Source organism: Petaurus breviceps, unplaced genomic scaffold (genome assembly GCF_028583685.1).
Source record: "Petaurus breviceps papuanus isolate PSGF00001 unplaced genomic scaffold, PetGlider_PUasm1.0 490, whole genome shotgun sequence".
Classification (NCBI taxonomy): domain Eukaryota; kingdom Metazoa; phylum Chordata; class Mammalia; order Diprotodontia; family Petauridae; genus Petaurus; species Petaurus breviceps.
In genome coordinates, this window is record NW_027186352.1 from 13,143,406 (window position 1) to 13,163,441 (window position 20,036).

Here is a 20,036-nt window from a genome sequence, read left to right on the forward strand (position 1 = left end):
TCTCTCTCTCTCTCTCTCTCTCTCTCTCTCTCTCTCTCTCCCACTCCCATCCCCCCACAGCCCTGCCCCTGTGGCTTACTCAAAGGGCAGAATTATTCAGAGATAATCGGCTCTCTGTAGTGCCTACAGCTCTTTCCATTCTGTCTCTCTCTTCAAGAGTGTGTTCCAGCCAGGCAAATGTGGGCTCCCAAAACAGGGAACACAGAAGGCAATTCACATCACCCCTCATTTTCTGCATGCCACAAAATGGCCTGTTTAAAATGAGCCCCATTAAAGTCCAATTTCTTTAAACATCGCCTCAGAAATAAGTTAGTGGGAGGTTTGAGGAGCGCCTATCTGGGCTTTGCCAGTTAGGATTTATTGGGTGATTTCTGTTTGAAAAGTCTCCCTGCCTTTCTGCCAGAGCTGAGAAAGGCTTAGCCCTCCCTCTCCAGACTTTCCCCTCTTCTGCAGGGCAGCAGCAGCAAGGTGCTCCCTCCCTGTGCCCTCTTCCCAGCTCTACTGAAGCCAGGGATGTCTTGGTGAAGGGAGCCCAAAGCCCCAAAGGAGCACAGAGGCTGGCTGGTCTCCTTTCCTTCTTTACAAGCCCAAGATCACTCAGGAGTCCAGGAGCCAATTCTAGAGTCAGACCTGGGTCTTCTGATTCCAAATCCAGTTCTCTCTCTCCTCTGCTAAAGGAGGAAAGCACATAAACACCATTTCCCTAAGTCTTCTGTGGGGTGACTTTCCCTTTTACCTAACAGACTCTCCCTGACAGTCTGAAATTTCTTGATGCTACTCATCGCTTAACTGTGCAGTGTGTAACCCACAAGCCAGGTGGATTCCCTGACACTGAGTTACAGATTACTTACAGCTCAAACCCTCCAGCAGTCAGCGGTCTCATTGGCGTAGGAATTCGCTTCATTGGTACCAATCACTGTCACTCTGGGCTTGCCCATTCTGGGTGATTCTCATTCATAGACTCCCCCAGGTTCACTCTCGTGGAGGGCCAGCCTCAATGGTGCTCACAGGTCATTCCATTCTCACCATATGACCAGTTCATCTATTTTTATGCATAGATTTCTTTGAGCAAAGTTTGGTGACTAGAACTCTGGCCTCAGACACAGGTAGATCTGGGTTTCAGTCCTCCCTCTGGCTATCTGACCCCAGGCAAGTCAACAAATTTAGGAAACTCTCTAAGACTGAGAGTTGAAGAGAAGGTGCTGACCTTCGTTAGTAAAGTTTCCTCACCTGGACATTCCCTACACCAGTGAAATCACAGGTCCAGTCTCTGTTCCCTATCTCCTGACTTCTGATCCAGCCTTCTTCCCTGGACAACCAGAATAAAGGACATGATACCTGGGTCATCAAACCTCCCCTATTCCTTCTGATCGAGCCATATGGTATGCCAGGAGCATATCTTGCTCAGCTCTACCCTCCCAAAAGCTGGGAGGAGCCATGTGGCGCCTCTACCCCAAGCACAGTTAAACCCAAAGGGCTGGGGAGGCATCCCCTTGTTTTCTGAGGAAGGAATGGGCTGTGAATCAAACAGTGCACCCTTGTCATGCTAGGAAGGCACCCTCTCCCTATGGGAACCTTTCCTGAGACCCATTGTAGCCCCTGGAGCCAAGGCTGGGGGTTTGGGGTATTGGGCCCATGGACAAGGCCAAAAATGTAAGTGTGGCCAAACCCCCATCTTGGGAAGATTCTGAAATAATCAAAGAAAGAGAAGACAAGGTACCATTCTCTCTGAGTGGCTCTCCAGATTTCCCTGCTGGAAACTCATTGGACCTTGAGGTAGCTGGGCAGAAGGAGAATGGGAACCTTCCTGCTGTGTGTGTGTGTGTGTGTGTGTATGAAGGTGGTCTGGGAGTCTGAAGCAGGAGACCTTAATCCAGATGGATGGATCAGCTCAGAAAGTCTTCCTGAAGGAGTCCATACTATGGTGGAGAGTGTCATCTCAGAAGTCATAGGTCCTGGGTTCAAATCCTGACTCTATCACTTACTACCTATGTGACCTTGTAGAGGTCATTTTCTCTCTTTGGGTGTCATTTGTAAATAATGGGGTTGGATTAGATGACCTCTAAAGTCCAGCCCAGACCCAGAAATCTATGATCCTATGATGATCTAGTAGCTAAAAAGCCGGCCTACATGGCAGGAAGGCCTGGATTCAAGTCCAACTTCTGACACATAGTAGGTGTGTGATCCTGGGCAAGTTATTTGCCCTCTAAGTGCTCTATAAAATGCTCTAAAATTACAAGTTACAGAGAAGGTACAGACCCGCATTGGTAAAGGGAGCTTCCTCACCTGAAAGCTGTCTATGCCAATGAAGTCACTGATCCAATCCTTACCCCTATTCTATGATTCTATTCACCTCCAAATCCCTCCTTCCACTAAATGTTTGCCACCTCCTTGTCTTCCTCTCCCCCTGGTCTCCCAAAGTAACTCCAAGAGTGAATTCATCATAGGGGACTAGCCAAAAGGAGCTATTTTGCTTGGTTTGGTTTGGTTTTCTTGCAGCATATAGAATCACCATCACCATCATCTTCACCATCATCCTCATCTTCGACATTGCCACCACCTCCATTATCATCACCATCACCATCATCATCATCATCTTCACCATCATCCTCATCTTCAACATTACTACCACCTCCATCATCATCACCATCATCATCATCATCTTCACCATCATCCTCATCTTCGGCATTGCCACCACCCCCACCATCATCATCATCACCATTATACTAACAGATGCTTGTAGAGCACTTTTATGTTTGCAGGACATTTCTCACACTATGTAGTGTAAGCTTCATGATACTCCTGTAAAGGAGGTGCTAGAGTAATGACCCCTATTTTACAAGTAAGGGAATTAAGGCTTGGACAGGTGAAGTGACTTGCCCAGGGTCCCACAACAAATAACTGTTGGAGATGGGGATTTGAACTCAGGTCTTTCTGACTCCAAATCCAACCCCCTTGTCACTTCTCAGAACCAAGGAACAGATGACATCTTTTGCCCCAAAGTGGTCTGTGGACTGAAAAGTCAGGATCCCATCCCAGATGAATTCCAGGATCCATTTGGGTCATGGAAGCCCTGAAGATGAAGAGCTGACCCTAGCTAGCCCCTCTCTGCATCTGGCCTTCAGCATTTGCTTCAAAGAGCCAAGTTAATACTGCATCTGGCCCTGAAATGTCTTTCTAAACTACGACTGGGGACTTTTTCTGTTTCTTCTCTTGTATTCATCCATTTGGAGCAACACTTCTATTTCCATTACTCCTAATTTCTTTGCTTACTTAAATTAATACCCAAATTCATGCCCCAGCCCCCACCCCAAAATCAGGAAAAAGATCATAAAAACCATCCTGACACTGTTAATGTCATTTTCCGAGTAGTCTTCTGTTTCCAGAAGTTTACAGCTATAAAAATTTAAAACAGCAGAAGCAGCAATGACTGCACGAAGGCCCTGTCAGGGAGCACACCCAATTTGAACCACATCTATTCAACCTCTTCTAACATCAAAGCATGGGGAAAAAAATAGGAGCTATCAAGTTTACCCTCTGATTGCTTTGAAACCTCCAAGACCTGGAGCCCCAGTCATCCTTCTGCTTCTTTGGAAAGAACACTGTGTCCAGGGAGAAAGAAAGGAACAGTGAGTGCTCTGGAAGTGACCAGAGATGTAACTGGCATGGGGCAAACAGTTTTGCTCTAGAGAGCTGACTTGGGATGGGACCACTTCCCCTGAGCCTTGCCTGGTTGTCTCCTGCCATCCTGGTGTCCCGTGGGGTTCATCCACTCAGGGGCCACCACCATCAGGACACTATCACCAAGGTAACCTTTGCCTAAGACCCTCCTCCTCATTTTCCATGGACACCAAGATTGTACTCTCTTGGGAACAGACCACCCCTTCTCTGCCAGCTGAAGTGCACCCAAGAGCAGACTGTCCTCTTCTCCACTGCCACTCTCACCTCTCCCTTTCCAATTCAATTGAATCTGCCCCAGGTACAAGAATTCCTAGTTATGGCTCTGGTGTGGCCAAACGCCACAGGATCCCTTACTATGGCCAAAGGGAAGCTCGTCAATAACCCATCGGTATATCACAGTGCCTTTATACATGAACATCATGGATCTATAGCTAGAAAAACTCTGACTCAACCCTCTCATTTTAAGGATGAAAAAATGAGGGTCAGGGAGGTTATGGCATAAACAGTGCCTGGATTAAATTGAATCGAAATGGGTTGGATTGGACTGATATAATTCAATTAGCAGTTCCCAGATATTCATTAATATAAGAGAATGGGATTGAGCTGGTTCTCCTTAGAATATGATGGTTCACACAGTGGCTCAGCTACAATTTTTGCAACAGAAATCAGACACAGGAGACTCCAAAATGAAGGATTTGAGATGCAGATGTCTTCACTCCAAAATAACCACATGTCATGGAGTCATAAAATGTTAGAGTTAGGACATTTGAGAACAGATTTTCTAAGCCCTTTGTTTTACAGAATGAAGAAACTGAGGCTAGCACAATGTTAAAGAGAACACGTTGGATCGAAAATCAGAAGGCCCAGGTTCAAGCCCTGGCTCTCCTACCCATGTGAGCTTGGCCAAGACACTTTCCCCCAGCCTCAGTTTCCCCATCTGTAAAACACAGAGGCTAGAAGCAATGATTCTCATGTTCCTTTCAACTATAAATCTGTCTCTGTTACCTTCAAAGCCTCTCTGAGCTCTAAATTTCTGATCATTTGGCCACCAGGCGATAAATTTTGTGGCCCCGGGGTATTTACAAAGATGAATAGGCTGTAGAGAGGTGGCAATTGGTATTGATGAAGCGTAGCCTCTCCCAGGAGAAAATGAGAGATCCTGGAAGCATTGACACAAGGATGATTCCTCAGTCAGGGATTCTAAAGTCACTGACCCACTCTAAGCCTCAGTCTGCTCATCTGTCAGACTGGGGAGGGTCCTAATGCCCCACCCTGTAGGAATAAGGGTACCAGGCACAGGTTAAAGGCATCACAGGAAAGGCAACTCCTTGGATAATTATAAATGTTATCATATGTAGCAATAATACATAATTGCTATATATTGTCATAACAACAATATATAATATTTATAATTCTACATAATCTTATTATCATTATATGGTACTTTAGGTTTGTAAAGCCCTTTCAATATTTTATTTCATTTGATCCTCCCAAGAACACTGAAGTGAGTGCTATTATTATGACCATCTTACAGATAGGGAAACTGAGGGTCAGAGACTAGCAAACTGTGAGGTTGCTGGCCTAACTAAAAAATATTTCTTCTGGACACCAGACTTCTATTCCCCTTTATGATTCACACTAAGTTTTCAGTTAACTGAAATTCTCATGTCTTTTCTGAATGTCACTTGCATTGAAGCCAATTGCAGGCCTTTACATTTATTTCTTTGAAATTTCACCCAGTTCACAGTGGCTTGTTATATTTCTGCCATTTCTGCAAAAGCAAAGTCTCCATGGAACAATCCAGAGAGAGTCTTCAGATTGCCCCAAAGCTCCCATTTTAATCATCAACCTGGCGAGCTGAGGGGGCCACTCAATGGAACACCAGACAACAGCATCATCCTGTGGATGACCCAGATCTCTGCTTTCTTCCTCCTCATCAGAAAAAAAAAAAGGCTATTCCGAGTGTCAGCAACAGGCTCTGAGACTCTCCAATATTGGCGCTGGAGCCATCCTGTCCCCTCAGACCTCCAGCCTTCAAGGATGATCAGTTGCCAAGGCCATCCTCTTTGCCTCCATGTTCTTTCTAAGAATTTAATCACATATGAAACTGTAAGGGACCTCAGATGTCATCAGGTTCTATCTGCTTCCTGTCCAGATGAGGAAACTGAGGTTCAGCTGCAAAGGGTTGGAGCTGAGAGTCCTCCCCAAATCCTCCATCTCCAAATGCAATGCCCTGTCCATCAAACCACATCCTATTTCTTCTCAGGGCAGAAAATGTCATGCTAGACTGGGCACCAAGACACCTGGGGTTGAGCCCTAGCTCTGACACTTGCTATGGACCATCATGGACAAATCACCAAACTTCTCTAGGTTGAAAGTTTCTCATTTGTGAAGGTGTGGCAGCAAGCACCCCAAGCGTCCTCAGGGTTTGCTGCCAATACAGATTCTTGGATCTGCTTTGATAAAGGAAAGCAACTCAAAATGGGTTAACAAGCTTACTTTAATCAGTCAAACATGTATCATTTACCTAGTTCAGGGAAAAGAGGCCAGCACCCCAAACTTCAAAGTATACAGACAGAATTATCAAGACAGAAATAGATCAAGTAGACAGATTTCCAAACTGTCCAACCCTTACACCCATACCCAATCAACATCTGGGTTTCAACATCTGGGTTTTTCAAAGCCGGGGGGATCTGGACAACGGCTTCCCAGAATCCATATCAAATCACAGAACACTTCTCAAAGTGAACCCCAAAACAAAGCTACACATCAGGGCTTATATAGCCTTCTCCTGGCTCAGAGAATGTAACAACCTTATTGACTCACTGGCCAATCAAGAAGCATCTACTGAAAAACAAGCCTCCCACCCCAGGCTCCAGGTGTACTTTGGCCTAAGGGCAGGGAAGATCTTAAAAATTTACATTCCCATTACAGAAGGCTGATGTGAGGAAAGTGTCTTATGACCCTGACCATGTGAATGATGTGTTATCAAACCAATCCTGGTGGGACCTTTTACAACTACTACAGACCAATACCCAAGGGCAGCCTCTCCAAGAACTTCCCTTTCAGGTGCCACTCATGAGCAATTTCATAAACAAGATGCCACCTTTTGGAGAGAAAGACTGGAAATGGAATTTCATTAGTGGACAGAACTCCCAGGTGAGGAAACACCCTCCACTGATGTGAAAGTTATCTAGAATACTACCCTGGCCAGGGTCACACAAGCAGTGTGTGTGTCAGTGATTGGACTTGAACCCAGATCTCTATCCACCATGCCAAGCTGTCTCTCATTCCACTGATTAGACAGCAAGCAACTCCTTCTGTCCATGCACCAGAAGAAGGTGCCAGTGATTCTGTGTGACTGTCTGGCTCCCTCTCAGAGCAGGAAGAGACCCCTGCTAGCATTTCAGCAAGTCTGTGAGTGCTGACGACTTTTCTCCAATGAGTCATCCCTCCTTCCATGGGCATTTTCCTTCTAACATATCCTCTTGTCAGCAGCTTTCAAAGCTTGAGTGATTCCCTCTCATTGCTAAATCCCACTCCCATTCCTGGAAATAAATACATCCCCCCAACTGAGCAAAGACCTTCTGAATGAATATGCATCAGTATTTATTTACCCAGAGCTTAGGATGTGTAAGAATGTATATTAGTTCTGGCCAATATCTTCCACCCCACTGAGTACGAGAACCAGTGTAGCAACCTTTCCCATCACTTCTAATTAAGAGGTCAAATCAGGATGGAGTGAAGAGAGTGGGCACAAGTAGCCTGCAGAGGAGAAGACTTGGGGGGGAGGCATGCTTCTTTTTTTGTATTTGTATTCCTAGTGTCTGACACATAGTAGGTGCTTAATAAATGCCTATTGATTAATGGAGTGGATTGGTTGATTGGTGTAACTCTTCAAGAACTTGAAGGGCTTGGAGAAGATGTTGGCCTTGGCCTGCTTGTCCCAAGGGGCTGAGCTAGGGGTAGTTGGGTACAAGTTGCAAAGAATCAAATTTAGTTTTTGTGTCAGGAAAAAACCTCTGGACAATGAGGGCTGTCCTGAAGTCGAGCAGAGTGGGTCATCTTACAGGGTAACAACACTGGCGCCATCACCACCGGCAGCCTTCAAGACAAGACCAGGTGACCCCTTGCTGAATGTGTTATAGTGAGGATTCTTTGGGGGAGAAGAAGTATGGGTCAGACTCAGTGGGGTCTGAGGAACCCTGAAACTCTGAAATTCTGTGATTCTCAGATTCTATAACAAAATCATTGTCTTCAAGTTAACTGGAAAGGCCGTGGAGAAGAGGTTTGATTTCTTCAGCTCAGCCTCAAAGGGCCGTACTGGAAGTGGAGTGGGAGAAGTTGGCAAGAGGCAGAGGCTCGAGGCCACAAGACAAATGGGTACCTCTGGAAGCAGAGGGCATCCGCATATCAGGCCTGACTGACCGCTAGCCAAAGTCATCATCGACAGGGTTTTCTGCTCAGGAATATACTGGATTGTATAATGTCAAGGTCTTTGTATGTCTGAGATTCTCCGATGCCCAGCAGCCTTCCTAATATGACAGAAATTTAATACAAAGTGAAAAGATGAGGAGGGCGGAGTTGGGTTGGTTGTCATGGGCGACTGGTCCTGCCCTCCCCCCTCCCAACCCGGCTTTCTATTCCCAGGTATTCTTAGGATGAGATCATACAGCATTGCTTCTGAGATCAGCATCTACTCAGTCAGTCAGCTAGCTTAAACTGAGTTCCTACTGTGTGGGACACAAAGAAAGTCACAGAGATCCCTGCCCTCCAGGAGCCCGTGTCTCAGCTCATCCCAGGCTATCTCCAAAGGAGCCCAGCTCTGGTCTGCCCCAGAGTCACCAGTCATTCTTTGATTTGATAACAATCAATGCATTTGTCTCTGGCATTCAATCCCCCACCCAGCCCTTCCCTGCCTTCCTGGCCTTGCCCCACACTCCTCCCCTCAGTGTTGCTATTATCTCTACTCCATGGGTACTCCAAGGGCACTGACCAGGCCCTTCCCACGTATCTGAATGATCCATTTTCATCCCAAGTGATGAGGTCCTCCATGAGGGTTTTAGCTGTGGAAAAGGAGAGGAAGAAGAGAGAATCTGGGGGAGGACTTGGCAGCGCTGCCCCAGCTCCGAAATCCTAAGAAATTCCGCTTGCTCGCCTACACACTTTTCCCATTTCTTCCCACTTCAATTAGGAAACTGGCTACAACAGCCATGTGGATGGAAGTCGGTCCGTGAGAGGCTGAGCTCACTTCCTTTCAGAGAGCCTCTGAATCAGGGCATCCCGTAAGAGGTGGGCGGTAGGGCTCCTAACTCAAAGGCCCCATCCCTCTCAGGCTGGCCCCAGGCCCAGCCTTGTATTGAATGGGAACAGGGGCTCCCAGCCCCTCAGGCATGGCGAAGCACCCAGGAGGACCATGTGTTTGCTATTAGGGATCTGAAAACAGCCCAGAGAAGAACGAGGGGTGTTGGGCTCTTCCTGGTCACGTTGCAAGGCCCACACAGTTCAAAGGAAAAAAAGAACCATCATCAGACTGACAGAGACCAGAGACCGCCATTACCTTCTAATGGGGATGCCTGAGGGGAGTGCAAGAAACTAGCCCATCCCAGAAGAGGTAGAATGGGGCTCCCCCACCCTTTGTTGGCCCCTAGTGGGGGCCTAGTCTAAGGGCTCAGAGGCTATCGAGTCCAACCATTCATTCCATTTTACAAGTGAGGAAACTGAGGCCCAGAAGAGTTCACCAGTGAGTCCCTTGGTGCTCCTTCCATGGACCCTCCCTCAGTATCGGCTCTCCTACAATCCACCTGGCGTAGTTTCCTGGAGCTTGGCCAGTCACAAAACTCAAAGCGCGCAGCCGCAGCCGTGGTGGTTGAAGGGGCTCGCAGTGAGGCAGGACAACAGCTGGCAGGTCTGACCTCCCTCCTCTTCTACTCCCCCACCCCATTGACAGAGCAGCAGCTACATCACTGGTTGGCTATGTCTTGGCAAGAGCCAAGTCTTACAAGCCCCCCAGTCTTCCACAAGCCCATTAGTGCTCTGCCAGAAGAGAGCTGTGGAGGAAGACAGGCATTGGGAATGCTCAAGGCCACAGGAGGACAATGAAGAGTGGGCAGCTAAGCACTCCTGGTCTGAGACAGATGGTGGAGTTAAGAGACCTTTGGCCTTGAAGGCAGGAAGGCCTGTGTTTGAGTTACTGCTCTGCCATTCACTGACTTGGTGTGACCCTGGGCAAGTCACAACTCCTCCCTCGGCCTGTCACTTCATCTATAAAATGCGAAGCAGCAGCATGGATCCTCAGTAAGAGTGCCAGGGGCACACTCCCAGTCCCAGCTCCCTGAGGTCAGCCCCTCTGGCCCTTCCAATCACTGTGCCTCTCTCACAATTTGGGGGAAGGCTCAGAGTTTTCTATCACGTGCCCAGGGCACAACAACTGCTGGTTACGGCTCTGGGGACAGCTAAACTGTTCTTTGGGCCCCTGGATCTTTCCTTCCTTTGTGTAAGTGAAACCGATACAGGTCATGGGATTTATCCTTCGCCCTCCTGCACAAAGATTTCAATTCAGGCTCACAGTGGTCCACATCAGACTTAGAGCACCAAGGGGCTCTAATCGCTTCATCTAAGCCACTTGTTCTACAGGTGAGAAAAGTAAGGAAAAGAAAGGACTTGTAAAGGTCTTACAGATAGTTATTAAAGGAAAGTATTGAATCCAGCTCATTCCTCTCCAGTCCATAGCATCCTCACTGACTGAGACTGAGCGAGGGGCTTGATACTTTGCTCCTTGGCCATCCTATCTGAGAACAGGTCTGCCTGAGCTCAGTCTATTTTAATTCAGGTTTTGATCATAAATGCATTAGTATTTTCTTTTTAAAAACCTATTTTATTTAGTTTTATTAGTTAAAAATAAAAAATTATTAAAAGACCTGTATTATGTTGAGACAGAAATTATTCATTTTGTTAATGAAATAATCATTATTAAGTTAAGAAAATTAAATTAAATTTTTAAAGACTTTTGAGTTTAAAAAATGGAGGCTTTTATTACTGACATCATTTTTAACTCTTCCTTTGAAAATAAGAACATTGAGAATGGGACAAATGATCACTCTTGGACCTGAATAACTATCTCAGAACCCCCGAATTTGAGAACCAGAAGGAACTACGGCAGCTGTGGAGTCCAAATCATACATATGAAATGAAGCCCCCCACCCCCACACATGCCTGACAAGTGGCTGCTGACACTCGGCTTGAGGACTTCAGGTGGCACGTACTGAGTGAGTATATACTCACATATGTAACTGTGTCAGAGGCATGATCATAGAGCCATAAGGACTCATCTTCCTGAGTTCAAATCCAGCCTCAGACACTTACTAGATGGGTGACCCTGGCCAGGTCACTTCACCTTGTTTGCCTCAGTTTCCTCATCTGTAAAATGAGCTAACCAATCCAGTATCTTTGCCAGGAAAATCCCAAACGGGGTCACAGAGAGTTGGACGTGACAGAAATAACTGAACAACAGCATGATAAGCATATGGAAAACATGCACGCACTAACTACAAGGTAGATGGAAGGGGGCAGTCACAAAGGACTTCATCTGGAAGGCACTGACTGCGATGGGCAGCATCCCACGCTCAGGGCATATATGGAGGAGCAGCAAGGTTTTCAATGAGAATCAATTCACGATTACCTCGCCCTTCACTGTAAGTTAGGCCGTCACATTCGCTAATAGAAATAGGTTCTTACATGGGCCCTAAAAACCCATTTCCTCAGCAGCCTTGCCTTCCTTTTCCCTTCCGTGCCCACACTCTCTGGGCAAACCAGAAAGCTCTCTCTCTGAAGCCAGCCCTGCAATTCTCGGGCCAACAAGCCTTGCTCACACTCACCCCTCTGACTGACATGCTCCCTCTGTGTCTTTGCCCTTCAAGCTCCCATCCATTAGCCTTCCCTCATTCTCCTGGTCAGTCATGACCTTCCCCTTCAGACCTCCATAGCACCTGCTCCTAAAGAACATGATGGAATCTTTCCTGGGATTGTAGATCTAGAAATGGAGGAGTCTCAAAAGCCATAAAGGCTGCTCAACTTGTTTTACAGATGAGGAAATTGAGGTGTGGAGAGTAAATGGGTTTGTCAAATGTCCCAGAGACAGGCAGTGTCTAAGGTCTGGATCTGAACCCAAAGCCACTCTACCCACACAGTCTCCCTAATAATTAGGTGGATGTCTTATCTGTCCATCAAACAGTAAGCTCCATGAGAGAAGGACTGGCAATATTTAAGCCTTAAAACAAAAAACAAAGTCTGGCCTCCCTTCCAGCTTGGCTCGGACAGCTGCAACCCCCAGGCCATCCAAATACTGGAGAGCAGCTGCAAACACAAGTTGAACCCTTCCAGTCCATGGATCCCACCTTTCCATCATTTCTGAAGAATGGGTACAGGGTCTCTACAGCCCAGGCCTTCTCCCAGAATGGCTCCCTAGGTGGGAGCCACCATAAGAGAAGGCTAAAAGGCCTGGCTTTCCCCATCTTAGGAAGGGCAGGTCCATCTCTCATTTCATGAACTTTAGACTGGGCCACCTCCCTGGGGGCATCCACTCCCCTCCCTGCCACTCTCCATCTACCTGTGTGGCCCCAGAGGGCAGCTGAAATTGGCAGATTCATCACTCCAATTTCACAAGCAAGCCCTGGGGGGGGGGCAAGACTTGGGGTACTGGGACACATGAGTATTTATAATTTGTTTGTGTGACAAATGACAAAAATCAGCAGTTTCCCCAAAAGCCCCTCTGGACCAGCTGAGCAGCAAAGGCTGCAGGCTCACTGGTCTGCACACCCATCTGCCTGACACCCAGAAGGAAAAAATGTCCACAGTAGCCATCTTCCAACATGCATTTCTATTAAAAACATTGATATAAATGTATTGTTCCTTAAACTGATTTTTAAAAAATTTTTTAAACCATCCCCAAGCATTATTTGTAATGGGGATAAATTAGAAGCCTTCCCAGCAAGATCAGGTATGAAACAAGGATGGTCATTGTCACCAACATTATTCAATATTGTATCAGGAATCCTAACAATAGCAATAAGAGAAGAAAAAGAAATTGAAGGAAGGGAATAGGAAATCAGGTGATGAGACTATCTCTTTTTGAAGACATGAGGATGTTCTTGGAAAATCCCAAAGATTCAACTAAAAAGTTAGTTGAAACAATTAATAATTTTAGCGAACTAGCAGGATATGAAGTAAATCCACATAAATCATCAGCATTCCTACACATCACAAACAGAACTCTGCAAGAAGAGATGATTGTTTTAAAATGCCATTTAGTATAACTCTAGACATTATAAAACACCTGAGCATATGCCTGCCAAAGGGGACTATGGAAACAAAATTATTAAAAGAAAGCTTTTACACAAATAAAATCATATTTCAACAATTGGAGAAATATTAATTATTCATGGATGTAGGGCCAATACAAGAAAAATAACAATTTTACCCAAATTTGCATATTCAACACTATCGCAATTAAATTACCAAAAAAATTATTTTACTGAATTAGAAAAAATAACAAAATTCATTTGGAAAAACAAAAAGTCAAGAATATCAAAGAAAATTTTTAAAAAAGTGAAAAGGAACAAAGTTTAGCAGTGCCAGATATTAAACTGTATTATGAGGCAGTAATTATTAAAACTATCAGAACTGTCTAAGAAATAGAAAGGTAGGGCAATGGAACAGAGTAGACAAACAATTTACAGCAGCAAATATGCATAACCTTATATTTGACAAGTATAAAGACTTAAGATTTCAGGATAAGAATTCATAATTTGGTCAAAATTATTGGGAAAACTGGAAAGCAATATGACAGAAATTAGGCATGGACTAATACTTTACACCACTTACCAAGATAAGATCAAAATAGATACATGACCTAGTTATAGACATTTTACAAGAAAATTAGAAGAATGTGAAACATTTTACTTATAAGACACATGGATAGGGTGAATAATTTACGAATAAAAAAGAGAGAACAAAGTTAGGTGTAAAATGGATAATTTTGATTATATTAAATTTAACATTTTTGTCCATATAAAACAAATATAGCCAAGATTAGAAGGAAAGTAGAAAATTGGAGGAGGGGGAGAATTTATAGAAAGTTTATCAGATATGGTCTCACATCTAAAATATATAAAAAATTTTGTCAAATCTATAAGAATATGAGTCATTCCCCAATTAATAAATGGTCAAAGGATATGAACAGATAGCTTTCTAATGAATAAATCAAAAAAATTATAGTCACATAAAAATGCTCTAAATCATTATTAATTAGAGAAATGCAGATTCAAAAAAACCTTGAAATATAATTTTATACCTACCAGATTGGCTAAAATTATAGAATGGGGAAAGTGACACTGTTGAAGGGGATATGGGAAAATTGGCAGAGTAATTCATTGTTAGTGGAATTGTAAAATGATCCAACTATTTTGGAAATCAATCTGGAATTATACCCAAAGAATTATTAAACTATCTATACTCTTTGACTCAGCAACACCACTACTTGGTATTTTTCCAAAGATAATAGAAGAAAAGGAAAAGAACCTATGTTTCTAAAATGTGTATAGCAGCTTTCTTTGTGGTAGCAAAGAACTGGAAATCGCAGGGATGCCCACCGATTGGGGAATGGCTGAACAAGCTGTGGCAAATGATTGTGATAGAATAATACTGTGCTATGAGAAATGATGAGCTTGATGATCTTAGAAAAGCATGGAAAGACTTGCATGTAATAGCGAAAAGCTAAATGGACAGAATCAAGAGAACACTGTAACAGCAATATTGCTTTAAGAATGATTAACAAACAAGCTATTTTATCTATTAAAAATACTCAAATTAATTACAAAGGACATATGAAGAAACACTCTATATGCATCCAGAGAAAGAATTAATAAACAGAAATATGTAGAGAATACACACACACACACACACACACACACACACACATATTTGTGCCTAATGGTAGCCATCTGGGGGGGGGGGGGGGGGACACATGAGGGAGAAATTCACATGACAATCTTGCTGTATATTGGAAAGGAATAGCGAGTTGAGGATAGTAGATTTGCAGCTTCATGTGTAATCATCTTTTTATTGTACTATATTATAAAAATGCTTATTTTATTCCATAAATTGAAATATAAAATTTTTAAAAATCTATTGGGTCAGTGGAGGAAGATGACAGCCAAGAAGTTGGACAGGACCTTGGGCTTCACTACGGAGTGTGGAGCTCCCGGGCCTCCAGAAGGGATGGCCCCACTCTCCTCTGTCCTGCTCAGACCACTCTGGTGGTATTTCATTCAATTCTGAACCACTCATCTGAGGAAGGACAAGGGTAATGCAGAGAGCCCCTTGTGTGGAATGGGCTGCCATGGAGGTTACGGGCTCTCCCTCACTGGGGTGGAGGTGGTGATCTCCAAACAAAGGCTGTCCAGGTACTTGTTGGGGAGATCAAAGAGAGGGTTCTTGATCAGATCCTGGTCAGAATCGGTGTTCTCCATGATCCCTCCCAGCTCAGTAATCCTGTAATTCAATAGGCCTTGAGAGAGGCCAATGAACAGCATGAGTCAGAGAAATGGGGAGAGTCACCCCAGGGAAGATGTAGCTTTAGCTGGGGGTTCAATGGGCAAGATTTGAAGGGGATGAAGTGGGGGAAGGCTGGAAATTCTGTCCTGCCTGGGCTCAGAATCCTATGGGGCCAAGTCAGGAGCTAGTGATGTGGGGGCTTAGACCTTTTCTCTCACTTTCTCTTACACACACATAGTCAGATGCACACATGCACGCATACTTAGATTCACACACACACACACACACACACACCTATTTAGGGTCCTAGACCAAGAAGTGCCTGCTACAATAGAGGACAGATGGTAACCCTTCTTTTGTCTTTGTACCCCCACCACCCAGTTCTGTTCAAAGCATAGAGAATTAATAAGTTCCCGAGGAGGCTTTGGAAGATGAAGATGGGGTTGGGGCCTCTTTTGTACCTGTGCACCCCAAGATAGAAAATAGAAGCCAGAGAGCAGGGAGTAGACTCGGGAGAACAGTTTCTATAGCAACCTCAACAATGGACAAAAACCTTGAGCATCTTCAGCACTCTGGTCAGGGCCTCCTCCCTCAGGGCAGAGAGGTGAGGACTGACCAGAGCTGTCCAATGAGAAGGAGGTTTCCTGATGCTACCAATGGGTCCCTTTGTGTTGTTTGACTCTGCTTCTTCCGCACAAGGGAAGGCTCCTATTTTATGGGAAAAGAGGTTGTAGAGAATGAGTCAATGGGTAAGGATAGAAATACAAAGGTTAAAAAAAAGAAAGAGCAAAGAATAAGTTAAACTTGTCAAATAACAGAGGAAAAGAAATTCAAAAGTGACCAGAGTGATCCTGTTACTACTTTCTTAAATGTAACATCCATTTTTTAAATTTGTAACAGAAGCTTATCTTTTTTGGATATTAAAATCTTTGTGTGTTGATTGCGATTAAAATCATTAAAAAGTTGCCCTCTTTCCACTTGGCCCTGTAGCCTCAATATAGTGCTGACTATCTCAAATCCATCCCTACTGAGCCTGCCCCCTCCCCCCAACTCCTTCTAATAACCCCCTAAGGACCAAAAGCTCCCCTGCCTCTGAAGAAGGTGCTGTCCCAGCCAAACTCTTTCTCTCTCCTTCCGGGCTGGAGCCTTGTCTGCTGTCCCCACTGCTGACCAGGCTGAGGATGCCAGCATGACTTGGGAGCCATCAGACATTTTCTACCTACCCCAATCTCACTGGGCACCCAACTAGCCCTGGTGTGTCTTTGAATATCCCCTCCCAGTTCATCGTCCCATCACAATGAACAGACAATAATGACAGCATACCCTTGGGGGTATGATGGGAAAGAATTTAAATCAATCACTCACCAAGTATTTTTTTAATATTTTATTTTTTCCAATTACATGTAAGAACTATTTTAACATTCATTTTAAAAATGTTTTGAGTCCCTCTGTGTGACCCTAGACAAGTCACTTAATGCACATTACCTCACAAAAAAAAAAAAGAATTCCAAATTCTCTCCGTCCCTCTCCTCTTCCTTCATTGAGAAAGCAAGATATTTGATACAGTTTATACATGTACAATCATGCAAAATGTATTTCCAAATGATTAATTCTGTAAAAGAAAATTCAGACAAAAGAAACAGGAAAAATAAAGAATAAAAATCACTCTGCTTTGATTGCATTTAGACTCTCTCTGTTCTTTCTCTGAAGGTGGATAGCGCTTGAGAGTCCTCTGGAATTGTCTTGTGTCATTGTACCACTGAGAATAACTAAGTCATTCACAGTTGATCATCATACAGTTTTGCTGTTATTGTAGACAATATTGTCTGAGTTCTGTTCACTTCAATTTGCATCAGTTCATGTAAGTCTTCTTGAGGTTTTTTTAAAGCATCTTGTTCGTTATTTCTTATAGCATGATAGTATTCCAATACCATCATAAACCATAACTTACTCAGCCATTTCCTAAGGAATGGATATCCCCTCAATTTCCAATTCTTTGCTACCACAAAAAAGTTGCTATAAATATTTTTGTATATATCATTCCTTTTCCTTTTCTTTATCTCTTTGGGATATACACCTAGTGTGATATTGCTAGTTTAAAGAATATGCACATATTTATAGTCCTTTGGGCATAGTTTGAAATTGCCCTCCAGAATTATTGGATCAGCTCACAACTCCACCAATGGTGCATTATTGTACCAATTTTCCCACATCACCTATAATATTTATCTTTTTTCTTTTCTATCTTATTAGCCAATCTTATGGGTGTGAGGTGGTACCTCAGAGTTGTTTTTATTTGCATTTCTTTAAATAATGATTTAGAGTATTCTTTCATAGGACTATGGATAGCTTTGATTTCTTCTTCTGAAAACAGCCTTCAACAAGTATATATTAAATACCTACAGTGTGCCAGGTACCTGTCCTAAGCGGAGAAGACCACGTTTAGTTAACCCACCCATTCATTCACTAAGCATTTATTAAATGCCTTCTGTGTGCTAGTATCTGGGGATAAGATAAAGTTTAGATAGGGCCCTGGGCTTTTATTCCCCCAGCCATAAAATTAAAGTTTTGCTTGATTCATATGGTATGGTGAGAAGATTATAAGATTTGGAGACAAAGACCCAGGTTCAAAGTTCAGCTCTGTGACTTACCATCAGCATGCCTCTGAGTACTTCAAAGAATCATCAATGACCTTAGAGTCTATCTACTCCAACACCCTTCTTTTACAGAGAAGGAAACTGAGGCCAGGGGAGGTGACACAAAATGCTGAAGGTCATGCAGGTAGCAGGTGGCAGAGCCTGGACACAGTCTTCCACTGTAAATACACTTCACTCTCCTGGCCTCGGTTCCCTTCTTTGTAAAAGAAAGGAGTTGGACTACATGATTGTAGTCCATCAGTGGTCATCTTACTAAATAATCTCTAAGGAATCTTCCAGGTCTAATGCTCTTCAGTTCTGGAGTTTCCATCATCAAAAATGGAAGGGTTATTCTATCACAAAGCCCCCTTGAGTCCTCCACTGCAGGCTTCTATCCACCATCCACAAATACCCATGTGCATACTGGTCTTCCTTCCTGATGCCCTAAGTCCCCAGGGGGAAGTGTAATATACTGGGATAACCTGGTGTCAGGTGAGACCTGAGTTATAATCAAGGCAGATGACCACCTCTCCAAGTTTCTGTCTCAGTATCTTCAAAATGGAGACAATAATACCTGTGGTATTTGTCCCACAGGGTCGTGAGGAAGCTCACATAATACGCAGGTAGGTTCTGCCTCAATTACAAATGTTCTAAGTCCTAATGCCTTTATCAGGTGAGAATGCCTCTTTGATAGACAACTTTGTCTGTGCCCTGAGATATAAATTTCCTTGGGTCAGAAAGGAGAAAGAAATGATTGGCTAATCAAGGAAGCCAGCCATGCCTCTGGGATCTTTAAATAACTAAGGAATTCAGTATTTCTCGAGTTTGGAGCTGAACATAGCAGTCGTGGAAAATTACTATTCTGGAGTTAAGGATTCTCATTAGAGCCAAGCCCCTGAGAAGGACTTGCTTCTGGTGGAAAGAAGAATTTCTCCTCTCTTCCTCTCCACCTTCATTTCATTAACAATGTCATTGAAGAGGAGAGGCCAAAAGGAGACATTCTGAGGACAAATGGGCACAAATACAGACATAGATGGACATAGCAGAATCCTTTGCTAAACGCTAATTAAGGCTACTGACTGCTAACCAATGGGAAGCACATTGGTAGGCGTTCATGAACGACAGGACTATAAACCCAGACCCCCAGGGTCACCGTCCCAAAGCCCTGAGAGTAAGCAGTCAGCCAATCTTTTGATGAGCCCAACCTATGAGTGTGAGTGAGGGTTGGGAAGGTAGCCCCAGAGGGGTGCTCCATATGGAAGCAGTGTTTATACATCAGTCGTTACGAAGGGGTGGTGAAGGGGGAAATGGGGGCAATTTATCAACTCTCTCTTGCCAGAGGAGTAACAGAGCGACTGGCAGAGCTTTGACCCCTGAAGTCAGCCAGATGCAGTTTCTAAGAAGAGTGAGCCCTCCCCCGTTCTAAGTACCAGAGCCAAGCATACACTCTGTGCTGCAGATGCTGGAGGGACGCCAAAGCCCTGCACATGTGACCTTCAGGAATGAGAAAAGGGCAACCAGAGAGGATATCAAAGCCTCCTTCAAAGCCCAGGGGAAGGGAGAGAGGAACTGGGACTCACATTCACTCTAGTCTGCTTCAAGTGCCCATCACCTCTCACCAGGACTCTTCCCATAGCCTCCTCCCTCACTGGGCTCCTTCTGCATCTGGAAAACTGACAACATGATGCTCCTAAAACAAGATCTAGCCCTGTGGCTCCCCTGCTCGTGAAACTCCAGTGGTTCCCATTTCCTCTAAGGTAAAATACCAAAATCCTGACTGCCACCTGAAATCTGGCTCTCACCCACTTTTTCAGTTACTTCCCATTATTTTCCTTCTTACACTCTCCATTCAAGTCAAACTGACCAGCTAGCAATTCTCAGCATGTGCCACTGTATGGCCACCACCTCTGAATTCTGACCAGGCTGTCCACCATGGCTAGAATTCACTCCCTTTTCAGCTCTGCTTCTTGGAATCCCATGCTCCCTTCAAAGGCTGATAAGTGTCCCATTAACTTAGAATCTGGTCCTGGCCCAGAAGAGCCAGGCTTTAGGAACATGTCCGCCTCGTGTATTTTTTGGTTTTGGCTTTGGTTTCTTTTTTGTTTTTATTTTTGTCAGAATTGGTCTTTTGTTTCTCTCCCCAAGCAGTATTTAGCTCTTGCTGAT